Below are 12,543 nucleotides of genomic sequence, written 5' to 3'. Positions count from 1 at the left end.
GATGCAATATCACTGCCCATTACCGTAGGTCCAGCGGTACCTTTGTATAGTCAGCCTAACTTAGGCATGAACAGCCAGGGATCAATGCTGCAGAATGGGACAGAAAGAAGGTGCATAGAGAACACTCCAGGGATAACTCCGATAGCGGCTCAACCAACTGGGTCTGGGTCCTTGATGGAGTTTAGTCCCATATGTGCTCAGTCTACACTGGTGAGGTCGAGCCCCCCACTGATAATACCTTTAACATCGAATACTGAAAAGTTGCCGCAACCATCGATGGCAGTCGATGTGAATGCTACACTGATGGGGGTAAATGCGCAACAGCTGACACAGTGGTTCAACAGTCTAAATTCCACACAAAGTTCAGACAGTGGGAAAGGAGAAGATTACTTGAATAGGATGAGGCTGAACATGGAAGCACAAGAATTGGTGGAAGGGAATATGGGTGTGAACAGGTTAGAGTCCTACACGGAAGAGGAGCTGAGGTATCTATGTCCAAAGATCACGAAAGAAGTAAACAAGGTACATAAAAGTTTGCAGGAAGTAGCGGACAGAAACGGGATTGACATAGGCAAGACGAAACACTTGAGCAGGAGCTATAGGTTAGATTTTGGGACCACAGATTTTGAACACATGAGATCAGCAGGCATGAAGGCACACCTTAGAGAATTGTTGCAGAGTGCCCAAGTGTGGAGGTGCTTAGACAAGTGGGAAAGCAGATGGGTAAAGAGGAAGGATAAGAGGAGGGACAGTGCTACAGAGCACAATGAGAAAAGACCGCAGAGCAGCGAGACAGTAACCATGTTACCAATGAGGGAGACAGCAGGGGGAAAATTAGTACATGTACCATGGCACAGAAGCGACATTCAGTCTTTTACGAATGATTTTCCCAAACTGAGAGAGAAGCCGATCGAATGGTATCAACAGACTGATAGGTTTGTGAAGCTTGCGAAATGTCTCTGGGAAGACCTGAACACTCTATTCGAGATTGTGGTTCCGGCAGATTTGTGGGAGGATTGCAAAAGAGCTGTAGGTTGGCCGACAAGTGAACCAGAGAGAGACAGAGAGACGGGTGCACCATCACCTATGGTGATGTGTCTGTACTATAAGGTGATTGAGCATTTGAAGACGAAGATTGCCGCGAAAAATGTGGATTGGCAGAAAATTGATTGAACCGCCCAAGAGGCTAAAGAATCGATTCATAGTTACTATGAGAGGTTGTTGAAGGCGTTCAAGAATTACAGTGGCACGGAAGCAATAGAGGCGAAAGATATGCTTCATTTTGTGTTCAGATTTGTGGAAGGGCTGAGACCAGAGATAAGTCAGATGATAAAATCGCATTTGATTTGCTGGCAGTCGAAACCGATTGATGAAGTCTTGACTTATGCGAAATACTGTAGCGACGAAATTGAAGTGAAACAGAAAAGGCTGAAGGAGAAGGTGATGATGATGCAGCTTAAGGCGGCTCAGACAGGCTTGCAAGGTCTGCAAGGACTGCAAGGGTTGCCAGGGATGCAAGGGTTCCAACAGCAGATGCAGCAACCGCAGCCGCAGTTGCAGGGAAACATGACGTTTCAACCACAGGCCAGAGGCAGAGGCAGAGGAGGTTTTGTGAATAATGGTCCGGATTTGAACACTGTTGTGACGGGTGTGCAGGCAATGAAGAAGGTGATGCCGTGTCACGCGTGCGGAAACGTAGGTCATTGGAAACGCGAGTGCCCGATGGTGGTGCAGGAAGGTGCAGGTGCAGGTGTAGGTGTTGGTCAGCAAAACAATGATGTCAATGCATTTCAGACAATGAGAGTACCAAAAATGAGAGGTCCAAACCCAAATTTTCAGACCATAAATCAATTGCAGGGATTACAACCTATGCAGCCGCAGCAGATGCAGATGCCCCGTATGCAGATGACGCAAATGCAGCCGATGCAACAGCAGTTACCTATGGTACCTAATCAGCAAATGCAAATACCTTTGGCACCAATGAGTCAGCAGCAAGTGATGGTTCCTCCACAGGTAACGGGTCAGGTAATGAGTACAAACGGCACCGTACAACAGTTCCCATTACACAGTGAGAGTGGAATAAACAATGTATGGGAGAGTGAAAGCTCAGAAGAGGAAGGAGATTGTGTGCTTGCGGCATCCCTAGAAGTTGATCAAAGGGGTCCGTACGTAGAAGGAAGAGTAATGGGTCATCGTGTCTCATTCTTGGTTGACACGGGAGCCACACGTTCAACTGTTAAGAGCAGTGAAGTACCAAATTTGCCACTCTCAGGGAGGACAGTTCAAGTGGTGGGAGTAGCAAACAGACATCTGACGAACCCAATAACAGATCCGGTACCAGTCAGCATTGGAAATTATCAAGGGGTACATCAGTTTGTGGTATGTGACTCAAGTCCGATAGCACTGTTAGGAAGAGACCTATTGTGCAAATTGGGTTGTTCGATAATGTGTTTGAACGAGGGAATAACAATCCAGACGAGCAGTGATGGGGAAGAAGAGGATAGTATAGAGGGGGATGAAATGGAAACGGTCGATGAAGAGTATCCCCTGATTTGTCTTTTCCCGATGATAACTGAAGAAGATATCCCAGCAGAATTACGGGAAACAGTCGGAAAGGAAGTGTGGGACATGACAGGGAAAGAGGTGGGATTGATGAAAGGAGTGGAACCAGTAAAAGTGATGGTGAAGCCCAATGCGATCTTTCCCCAGACCCCCCAATACCACATGCCACAAGATACCCTCATGAAAGTTGCCCAACTTATTGACGAATTCGTAAAGCAGGGAGTACTGAAAGAAGTGTTAAGCAGCCCATGTAATTCACCGATAATGGGACTAATAAAGCCAAGTGGGAAAGTCCGACTCGTGCAGGATTTGAGGAAAATAAATGACATCATAATAAAGTGCTGTCCTGTGGTACCGAATCCAGCTGTGATAATGTTTCAGATCCCTTGCGATGCTGAGTGGTTCTCAGTCATCGATTTGTCACAAGCATTCTTTTCTGTGCCTCTTCATGAGGACAGCCAATTCCTTTTTTGTTTCAAATTCCTAGACAGAGTGTACAGTTGGTGTCGAATTCCTCAGGGGTTTTCTGAGTCACCGTCGATATTCAATCAGATTCTAAAGAAAGATTTGGAAGAATTTGAATTGCCATTCGAGTCAACCCTAGTACAGTACATTGATGACTTATTGATTGCATCAAAGACAGAAAGTGGCTGCACAGCCGATACCATTGCCCTACTGAACCATTTGGGAAGGAATGGACACAAGATGTCTCCTTCCAAATTGCAGTTCTGTCAGAAGAAAGTGAAATACTTAGGTCACCAAATAGAGAAAGGGTCACGGAGAATAATGAAGGAAAGAATTACAAGTATACTCCAAATGAGTCCACCTAAGACAAGGAAGGAGGTGAGGAAGTTTTTGGGAATGGTGGGATATTGTCGCCAGTGGATTCCCAACTTTTCGTCCCTAGCGAAGCCTTTGCTGAAATTGACCCAGAAGGATGCCTTGGATCAGATCGAACTGAAAGGGGATGAGATGGATGCTTTTGTTGAATTGAAAGAGTGCATGTGCAGGGCTCCAGCTTTAGGTATGCCTGATTACACGAAGCCTTTCACATTGTTTTGCCATGAACGTGATGCATGTTCTTTGTCTGTCTTGACCCAAGCCCATGGTGGCGTGAACAGACCAGTAGCGTATTTTTCAGCTACTTTGGATCCGGTCGCAGCAGCACTCCCAGGGTGTTTGCGCGCCGTAGCAGCAGTTGGTGTCAGTCTCACTCAGAGTGAAGGAATAGTGATGGGACACCAAGTAACAGTCATGGTCCCTCACTCAGTCGAGATACTTTTGACCCGCTCCCGAACGCAGCACATGACTGGAGCAAGACTTACAAGGTATGAAACGATAATTCTGGGCTCACCGAATGTGCAGCTGAAAAGGTGCACTACGTTGAATCCAGCTACCTTGCTTCCTGGAGAAAATGCTGAAATTGAGAACGCTGAAGACGTCGAGCATGACTGCCTTCAGGTGACTGAATTTTGCACAAAACCTCGACCGGACATCAAGGATACAAAACTTGATGAAAACGACCAAATTCTTTTTGTTGATGGTTCGTGTCTAAGAGATGGGATGGGAATTTTGAAAGCAGGATATGCTGTATGTACTGTAACAGGGGTCTTGGAAGCGGGATGGCTCCAAGGAGTCTATTCTGCACAAGTAGCAGAACTTGTAGCCCTTACTAGAGCATGTCAACTGTCTGCATTGATGAAAGTCACCATTTACACTGATAGTCAATATGGGTTTGGGATTGTGCATGACTTTGGACAACTATGGTCACAGAGAGGTTTCCTGACTTCTTCAGGATCCCCAGTGAAAAATGGGGAGAGAATAAGGGAATTGTTACATGCCATTCAAGTGCCAGCTGAGGTTGCAGTGGTAAAGTGCAGTGCTCACACGAAAGGTCAGGACTATGTGTCTCTGGGAAATGCATATGCAGATCAAGTCGCAAGATTTTGTGCTTTGAACTGTATATTGCTAAGGGATGATTGGAATACAATAAGTGAACCAGAACTCGAACCAGCTGAAGCATTTGCCTTGAAGGTCGTAGATACAATAGAGGAACTAAAAGCATTACAGAATAATGTCAAGGAGGATGAAAGAGATTCCTGGATCAAATCACAACGTATAAAGAGACAAGACGAATTATGGGTTTCACATGAGGGAAAATATGTTTTGCCAAATAGTCTCTTATCACAGCTTGCGCGGTTCTATCATGGGCAAGCTCACCTAGGGAGAGATGCCATGATAAGATTGTTCAAAACTGATTGGTTTAACCCCAGATTTCGTCAAGCTGCAGAAGCAGTTTGCCATCGATGTATCACTTGCCAGCAGATGAACCCAGGAAAGGGAACAGTTGTGAACGCGAGTCACATTGGTAGGGCAAGCGGGCCTTTTAGTCGAATGCAGATGGATTTCATTGAGATGCCTGTGCATGGAGGTCTGAAATATGTGTTGGTGATTGTGTGCATTTTTAGTCACTGGATTGAGGCATACCCCACACGTAGAAATGACAGCCTTACAGTTGCCAAGCTATTGTTGAGGGAGTTGATACCACGTTTCGGATTCCCGATCTCTTTAGAATCAGATAGGGGAAGTCACTTCAACAACGAGGTGATAAAGTTACTTTGCGAAGCACTGAACATTGAGCAAAAGCTGCACTGTAGCTATCGCCCTGAAGCATCAGGACTGGTGGAGCAGATGAATGGTACGCTGAAATCGAGAATGGCAAAAATATGTGCATCGACAAATTTGAAATGGCCTGACGCATTGCCCTTAGTGCTAATGTCAATGAGAAACACTCCTGATAGAAAAACTGGATTGTCTCCACACGAAATTCTCATGGGCAGGGCTATGAGACTTCCTGCAGTTCCCGCAAACATGCTTTTGAATATTACAGATGATATGGTGTTAGACTACTGCAAAGGACTGGCTGACGTGGTTCGCTCTTTCTCTCACCAGGTGGAAGCGACCACCTTGCCACCGATCCAAGGTCCAGGACACGCACTGAAAGCAGGTGACTGGGTCGTGATAAAGAAGCATGTGAGGAAGTCGTGACTGGAACCCCGTTGGAAAGGCCCTTTCCAAGTGATCCTGACGACAACTACCGCTGTGAAGTGCGCGGGGGTTCCCAACTGGATTCACGCCAGTCACACAAAGAAGGTGCTGTGTCCAACAGATGAGGAAGTTGAAGCGCTGAAATTACCAGTGCCTGATAAAACAGTGCCGAGTGCTGAGAAAGAACAGAAGCGAACTGAAAGCGAACAAGCAGAAGCAGGAGAGAAAGAAATATTATTGGAGGGCGAAGAGTCTGACTCGCTTGGGGAAGACCAAGAAGAAAGTTCAGACAGCGACGAAGAAGCTGCAGGTGACAAAGAGCCTGAAGCAGCTGAGGGTAGCAAAAAGCCTGAAGCAGCTGAAGGTGACAAAGAACCTGAAGCAGCTGAAAGTGATACGGAGCCAGAAGAAAGCAACGGTGACGAAGGGCTCGAAAAGGGTGAGAAGGCAGGAGAGCCTGAGCAGAAGGGGGCTTTCCCAGAAACAGACAATACAGAAAAAGATAAGGAAAACGTGACTGATTCCCCTGAAGGTGGGGACAAAGAAGAGCAGAACGAAAGAGTTCAGACCTCTACAGAAAAGACAGCAGGTCCATCAAATGGGCATGGTGCAAAAAGAAGACTAAGGCCCTCATTCTGACCCTGGCGGTCGGTGATAAAGCGGCGGCCAAGCCGCCAACAGGCCGGCGGTCTAAAATATGCAATTCTGACCCTGGCGGGAACCGCCAACACAGCCCGCCAACTTAACACTCCGACCGCCACGGCGGTACAAACAAACAGCGCAGCGGTTCCCGCCAACAGCCAGGCGGCAGACAATGTACCGCCCACCCTATTACGACCCACCAATCTGCCACCTTTTCCGGGGCGGGAGCACCGCCGATAAGAACACGGCGGAAACAGACTACGAACGGGAAAACGCTCACCTCTACGCACTCCACGCGAGATTCCGGCAGTATGGAACCAGAGTTGCAGGTCATCCCCGCACTCCTATTCCTGCTCATATACCAGGAGCACGCCCGGCGGCGCGGAAGACATCGGTGAGTACTGCACCTACGACACAGGGGAGGGAAAAGATTACCGGCACACACCCACCCACCCACACCCACTACAACACACACATCAATGCATTCCCACAGATCACTGTCACAACCCACAAACCACCCCCCTCCGAAATAATGCAAAGACCAAAAGAAGAGATCATAAACGGGCAGATATATTGAAATATGTACACCAGTAATCCCAATAAATAAATAAACTATGTACAAAATATATACAGCTACTAAATGTAGTCCAACCACTGTCCGTGGATCACAGGGGTCCTGTGCAAAGGGGCAAGGCCCAGTCCCACGACAAGAACTCCATGGAGAGAACACTGCAGGGGCATCAGAAAGAAAATAGGACAGGCACCTCAGGGGGAAGGGAAGGGGGGGCACCTCAGCCACTTGAGTACACGACGCCAGATCCACGAGGGGACTCCATGACCACTGGCCCATCCTGGGGAGAGCAAAGCCACAGTCCATACAGTCCATACAGTGGGTGGCCTGCCCACTGGGCCATCCTGGGGAGAGCAAAGCCACAGTCCATACAGTGGGTGGCCTGCCCACTGGGCCATCCTGGGGAGAGCAAAGCCACAGTCCATACAGTCCATACAGTGGGTGGCCTGCCCACTGGGCCATCCTGGGGAGAGCAAAGCCACAGTCCAAACAGTCCATACAGTGGGTGGCCTGCCCACTGGGCCATCCTGGGGAGAGCAAAGCCACAGTCCAAACAGTCCATACAGTGGGTGGCCTGCCCACTGGGCCATCCTGGGGAGAGCAAAGCCACAGTCCATACAGTCCATACAGTGGGTGGCCTGCCCACTGGGCCATCCTGGGGAGAGCAAAGCCACAGTCCAAACAGTCCATACAGTGGGTGGCCTGCCCACTGGGCCATCCTGGGGAGAGCAAAGCCACAGTCCAAACAGTCCATACAGTGGGTGGCCTGCCCACTGGGCCATCCTGGGGAGAGCAAAGCCACAGTCCAAACAGTCCATACAGTGGGTGGCCTGCCCACTGGGCCATCCTGGGGAGAGCAAAGCCACAGTCCATACAGTCCATACAGTGGGTGGCCTGCCCACTGGGCCATCCTGGGGAGAGCAAAGCCACAGTCCAAACAGTCCATACAGTGGGTGGCCTGCCCACTGGGCCATCCTGGGGAGAGCAAAGCCACAGTCCAAACAGTCCATACAGTGGGTGGCCTGCCCACTGGGCCATCCTGGGGAGAGCAAAGCCACAGTCCAAACAGTCCATACAGTGGGTGGCCTGCCCACTGGGCCATCCTGGGGAGAGCAAAGCCACAGTCCATACAGTCCATAACAGACCCCACTGCCACTGGAGGAGGCAAGTTGGCCAGAGGACATCCTGCAGCCCTGCCCGAGATAGATCCTGCCCTGCCACGTCTGCCAAAGGGCCAGCGGTTCTTGCCTTGAAGGGCCCAGTTCAGCGGTTCTTGAGACGGCGGGCCCAGTTCAGCGGTTCTTGAGACGGCGGGGCCCAGTTCAGCGGTTCTTGAGACGGCGGGGCCCAGTTCAGCGGTTCTTGAGACGGCGGTGCCCAGCGGAGCGGTGCGTGAGACGGCGGGGCCCAGCGGAGCGGTTCTTGAGACGGCGGGGCCCAGCGGAGCGGTTCTTGAGACGGCGGGGCCCAGCGGAGCGGTGCTTGAGACTGCGGGTCCCAGTTCAGCGGTCCTTGCCCTGAAGGGCCCAGTTCAGCGGTTCTTGAGACGGCGGGGCCCAGTTCAGCGGTTCTTGAGACGGCGGGGCCCAGCGGAGCGGTGCGTGAGACGGCGGGGCCCAGCGGAGCGGTTCTTGAGACGGCGGGGCCCAGCGGAGCGGTGCTTGAGACTGCGGGGCCCAGTTCAGCGGTCCTTGCCCTGAAGGGCCCAGTTCAGCGGTGCTTGAGACTGCGGGTCCCAGTTCAGCGGTCCTTGCCCTGAAGGGCCCAGTTCAGCGGTTCTTGAGACGGCGGGGCCCAGTTCAGCGGTCCTTGCCCTGAAGGGCCCAGTTCAGCGGTTCTTGAGACGGCGGGGCCCAGTTCAGCGGTTCTTGAGACGGCGGGGCCCAGTTCAGCGGTCCTTGCCCTGAGGGGCCCAGTTCAGCGGTTCTTGAGACGGCGGCCGGTCTATGGCCAACTGCTAATTGCCTGGTGGTGCCCTCCTGGGCAGCGGGGATGGTGCTCCTTCACTGCCCACCTGGGCTGTGGGTGGTGGGGCCCTCCTGGCCAGCTGGGCTGGGTCCTCCCTGGGCAGCGGCTATGGGGGTGGTGGGCTCTCCCGGGGCAGCTGTGCCGGTTCCTCCCGGGGCAGCGGCTATGGGGGTTGTGGGCTCCTCCTGGGCAGCAGGCCTGCTGCCTGACCTCTCCGACTTGCTGCCCTTGCCCTCCTTAGTCGTGGGCCTGTGGCCCTTTCCTCCCTTTGGAGCTGTGGCTGGTGACTGTCTCTGGGTGGTGTCCGGGGGGGATGTAGAAGGCGGGCTCCTGCGGCGACCCTTCCGCCTTCTGCTCCTCTTCCCAGGGGGTGGGCTGGCTGTCCCCTTGCTGCTGGGCGAAGATCCAGACATGCGGGCTGGCGGGCTCCAATACCCCTGCACCCTTGTCAAGGGGGCTGCAGGGCTGGTGGTGGCTGAGGTGCTCTTCTTACCCCGACGAGAAGGAGGGGGGGGCTCAGGGTCAGGAAAGAAGTTAGTAGTGGCGAGGAAGAGCTTCTTGGGACAATGGAGAGTGGTAGGTACAGTGGGAATGGGAGTGGAGGGAGAGGATGTGGTTGTAGGTGAGTCACGTTTGCTGTCTTTGGGTGCAGGTGCAGGAGGGATAGGCTGTCGTGAGGTGGATGGCTGTTGGGTGGGTGGGTGGCTGCGTTTGTGTGGTGTGGAAGAGGGGGTGACAGACACAGTGGGAGAGGACACAGGGGACGTGTAAATGGCAGTGGGGGTGGTGACTGCACGTGTGCGGACTGGAGTGGAGGGTGTGCTGGTGATGGAAACACTGGCTGATGGTGAGGTGAATGGAGGTGTGAGTGTAGACGTCACAGGGAGGGAGGAGGGAGACGAGGAGGTGGGGGTCACAGAGGTGGTAGTGACTGTTGGCATGTCTGCATCGGAATGTTGCGTGTGTGAATGTCTGCGTGATCTGTGGTGCTTATGTTTGGATGAGCTTCTCTTGGGTGTTGAGGTGTGTGCAGGCTGGTCTGATGGTGTGGGTGGGACAGGCAGAGGAACAGGAGACTGGGAGGAGGGAGTTAGTAGAGGCAGGCAGGAGACAGGGACAATGGCTGCCGTCAGTGCTGAGGCCAGAGCCTGGAACGATCGCTGATGGGCAGCCTGACCCGAATGAATGCCCTCCAGGTACGCATTGCTGCGATGAACCTCCCTCTCCACCCCCTGGATGGCATTCAAAAGGGTAGTCTGCCCAACAATGAGCGTTCGGAGGAGGTCAATGACCTCCTCACTGAGGGCAGCGGGGGTAACAGGGGCAGGGCCTGAGGTGCCTGGGGCGAAGGAGATGCCCAGCTTCCTGGCAGAGCGGGCACGGGGCGAACTCTGAGGGGCTGCTGGGAGGGCGGAGATGGTGCGCTGGGTGGCGGCTGTACCTGTAATGGCGGGGGGCACGGATGGTGCCACCCCCGCAAGGGAGCCCCCTTCCGAGGACGTGTCCGTGTCGCTGCAGGGTCCAGTCGTCCCCGTCGTGGAGCTCCCCTCGCCCTCCGTCTCACTGGTCCAGTCTGACTCTGTGGCATGGCCCTCCTGGGCCATGTGAGATGCAGCTCCCTCCTGCCCCGATGCCACTTCTCCTCCGCCTGATGATGCTGATGCACACAAGCACAGAAAGACAAACAAAAAGGGGGGGGGAGAGAGAAATAAAGGGATATTGAGTACATGGATCTCCGGTACAGTTAGCGGACATGACAGACACAGATGCCCCCTGCACTAAGTTGCGCACTTGGGGTACGCTACGCATTCCGTGGAACATGCCCTACACGCCTAGAGTTGACAACTGCACCCATGGATGACACGGCCCAGGGATGGCTGTACTGACAAACTACTGAGGGTGGTGGCTGGGGACACAGGGGCTTACGGGGGTGCCCAGCCTACAGATATCGCCCTGGCCTAGGGGGACCCCCAGCCCTCCTCCCCCACCCAGACACCTCCACTGCGCGACAACAGAGTAGATAATGCTTGTACTCACCCCCTTGTGTCTGCTGTGCTGCCCTCACGCGCCCATCCAATTCAGGGTAGGCCACCGCCAGGATCCGGAACATCAGGGGGCTCAGTTGACGGCAGGCACCCCGCCTACGTTGGGAGGCCATCCCCAGCAGAGACTCGGCGGTCTTCTTGGTCCCGCGGCGGATGTCCTCCCACCTCTTGCGGCAGTGGGTGCCCCGTCGATGGTGGACCCCCAGGGCCCGGACTTCCTTGGCGATGGCACGCCAAATCCCGATCTTCTCATGGGCGCGGACCTATGTGACACGTACAGGGAGGGAGAAATACCACGTTCAAGTTTCTCAGCATTTTCCTTTCCAGTGGCCCAACGCCCCCCATCCCCGCCAGGCCCCCCGCCATGCCCCCCGCCAGGCCCAACATGCCCTCCATCCCCGCCAGGCCCCCCGCCAGGCCCAACATGCCCCCCATCCCCGCCAGGCCCCCCGCCATGCCCCCCGCCAGGCCCAACATGCCCCCCATCCCCGCCAGGCCCCCCGCCAGGCCCAACATGCCCCCCATCCCCGCCAGGCCCCCCGCCATGCCCCCGCCAGGCCCAACATGCCCCCCATCCCCGCCAGGCCCCCCGCCAGGCCCAACATGCCCCCCATCCCCGCCAGGCCCCCCGCCATGCCCCCCGCCAGGCCCAACATGCCCCCCATCCCCCCCAGGCCCCCCGCCATGCCCCCCGCCAGGCCCAACATGCCCCCCATCCCCGCCAGGCCCCCCGCCATGCCCCCCGCCAGGCCCAACATGCCCCCCATCCCCGCCAGGCCCCCCGCCAGGCCCAACATGCCCCCCATCCCCGCCAGGCACCCCGCCAGGCCCCCAAGCCAGCCAGTGGCCCCAAATCCATATTGAATTAAACTCACTTGTTGGTCTGGAGGACCGTAGAGTAGCGCATACTGGGGGAGGACCCCATCCACAAGTTTCTCCAACTCCTCTCCAGTGAAGGCAGGGGCCCTTTCCCCAGGCGCAGCAGCCATTGTCCCTTCCAGACCGAGGTCACAGCAACACTTGCAGTATAGGTCCTCTCCTGTGAAAGTTCAAGTCGCAAGTGGATAAGTAGATAGAAAATGGCGGTCACGTCCGCGGCGGTGCGTACCGCGGCGGTCCGTCTCGCCACCGCCGGCGCCCTTCGCCATTGGCTCCTGAAACCCATAGGCTTCAATGTTAACCAATGCGGCTTCGCGCCGCGGTCTTCGCCCGCCGCCCGCCGCGGTGTGCCACGCCAGCGCATTGACCTCACATCCCATTGTCACACTTCACAGGTCAGGCAGCCGCCATTTCCAGGGCCCACATGGCTCAATTTCAACTGCGTCACACAGGCCTAGGCCTTGCATAGCCACTCAGACACGCCATTCACTGCATAGAGAATCGTATACTGTGCTAGCTGTGAGTACGTACCTGTGGGTTGCTTGACTGTGTGCTCCATGTTGTCCTTCCTAGGCACCGTCCGCTGGGTTGGGCGAGGAGACGGATGAATCCTCCCGTGTACCGACCGCTGGTGGACCTGTCGACAATGGAAGAACGCCACATTATCCTGACCTACCGTCTTAACCGTGCCACTATCCATGAACTGTGTGCCCAGCTGGAGCCCGACCTGATGTCCCCCATCCGCCAACCCACAGGGATTCCCCCTCTGGTGCAGGTCATGTCAGTACTCCATTTCTTGGCAAGTGGGTCATTTCAGACAACCGTGGG

Source organism: Pleurodeles waltl, chromosome 11 (genome assembly GCF_031143425.1).
Source record: "Pleurodeles waltl isolate 20211129_DDA chromosome 11, aPleWal1.hap1.20221129, whole genome shotgun sequence".
In the NCBI taxonomy this organism is placed as follows: domain Eukaryota; kingdom Metazoa; phylum Chordata; class Amphibia; order Caudata; family Salamandridae; genus Pleurodeles; species Pleurodeles waltl.
The sequence above is the reverse complement of the archived record's forward strand: the minus strand, read 5'-3'. Positions refer to the sequence as shown.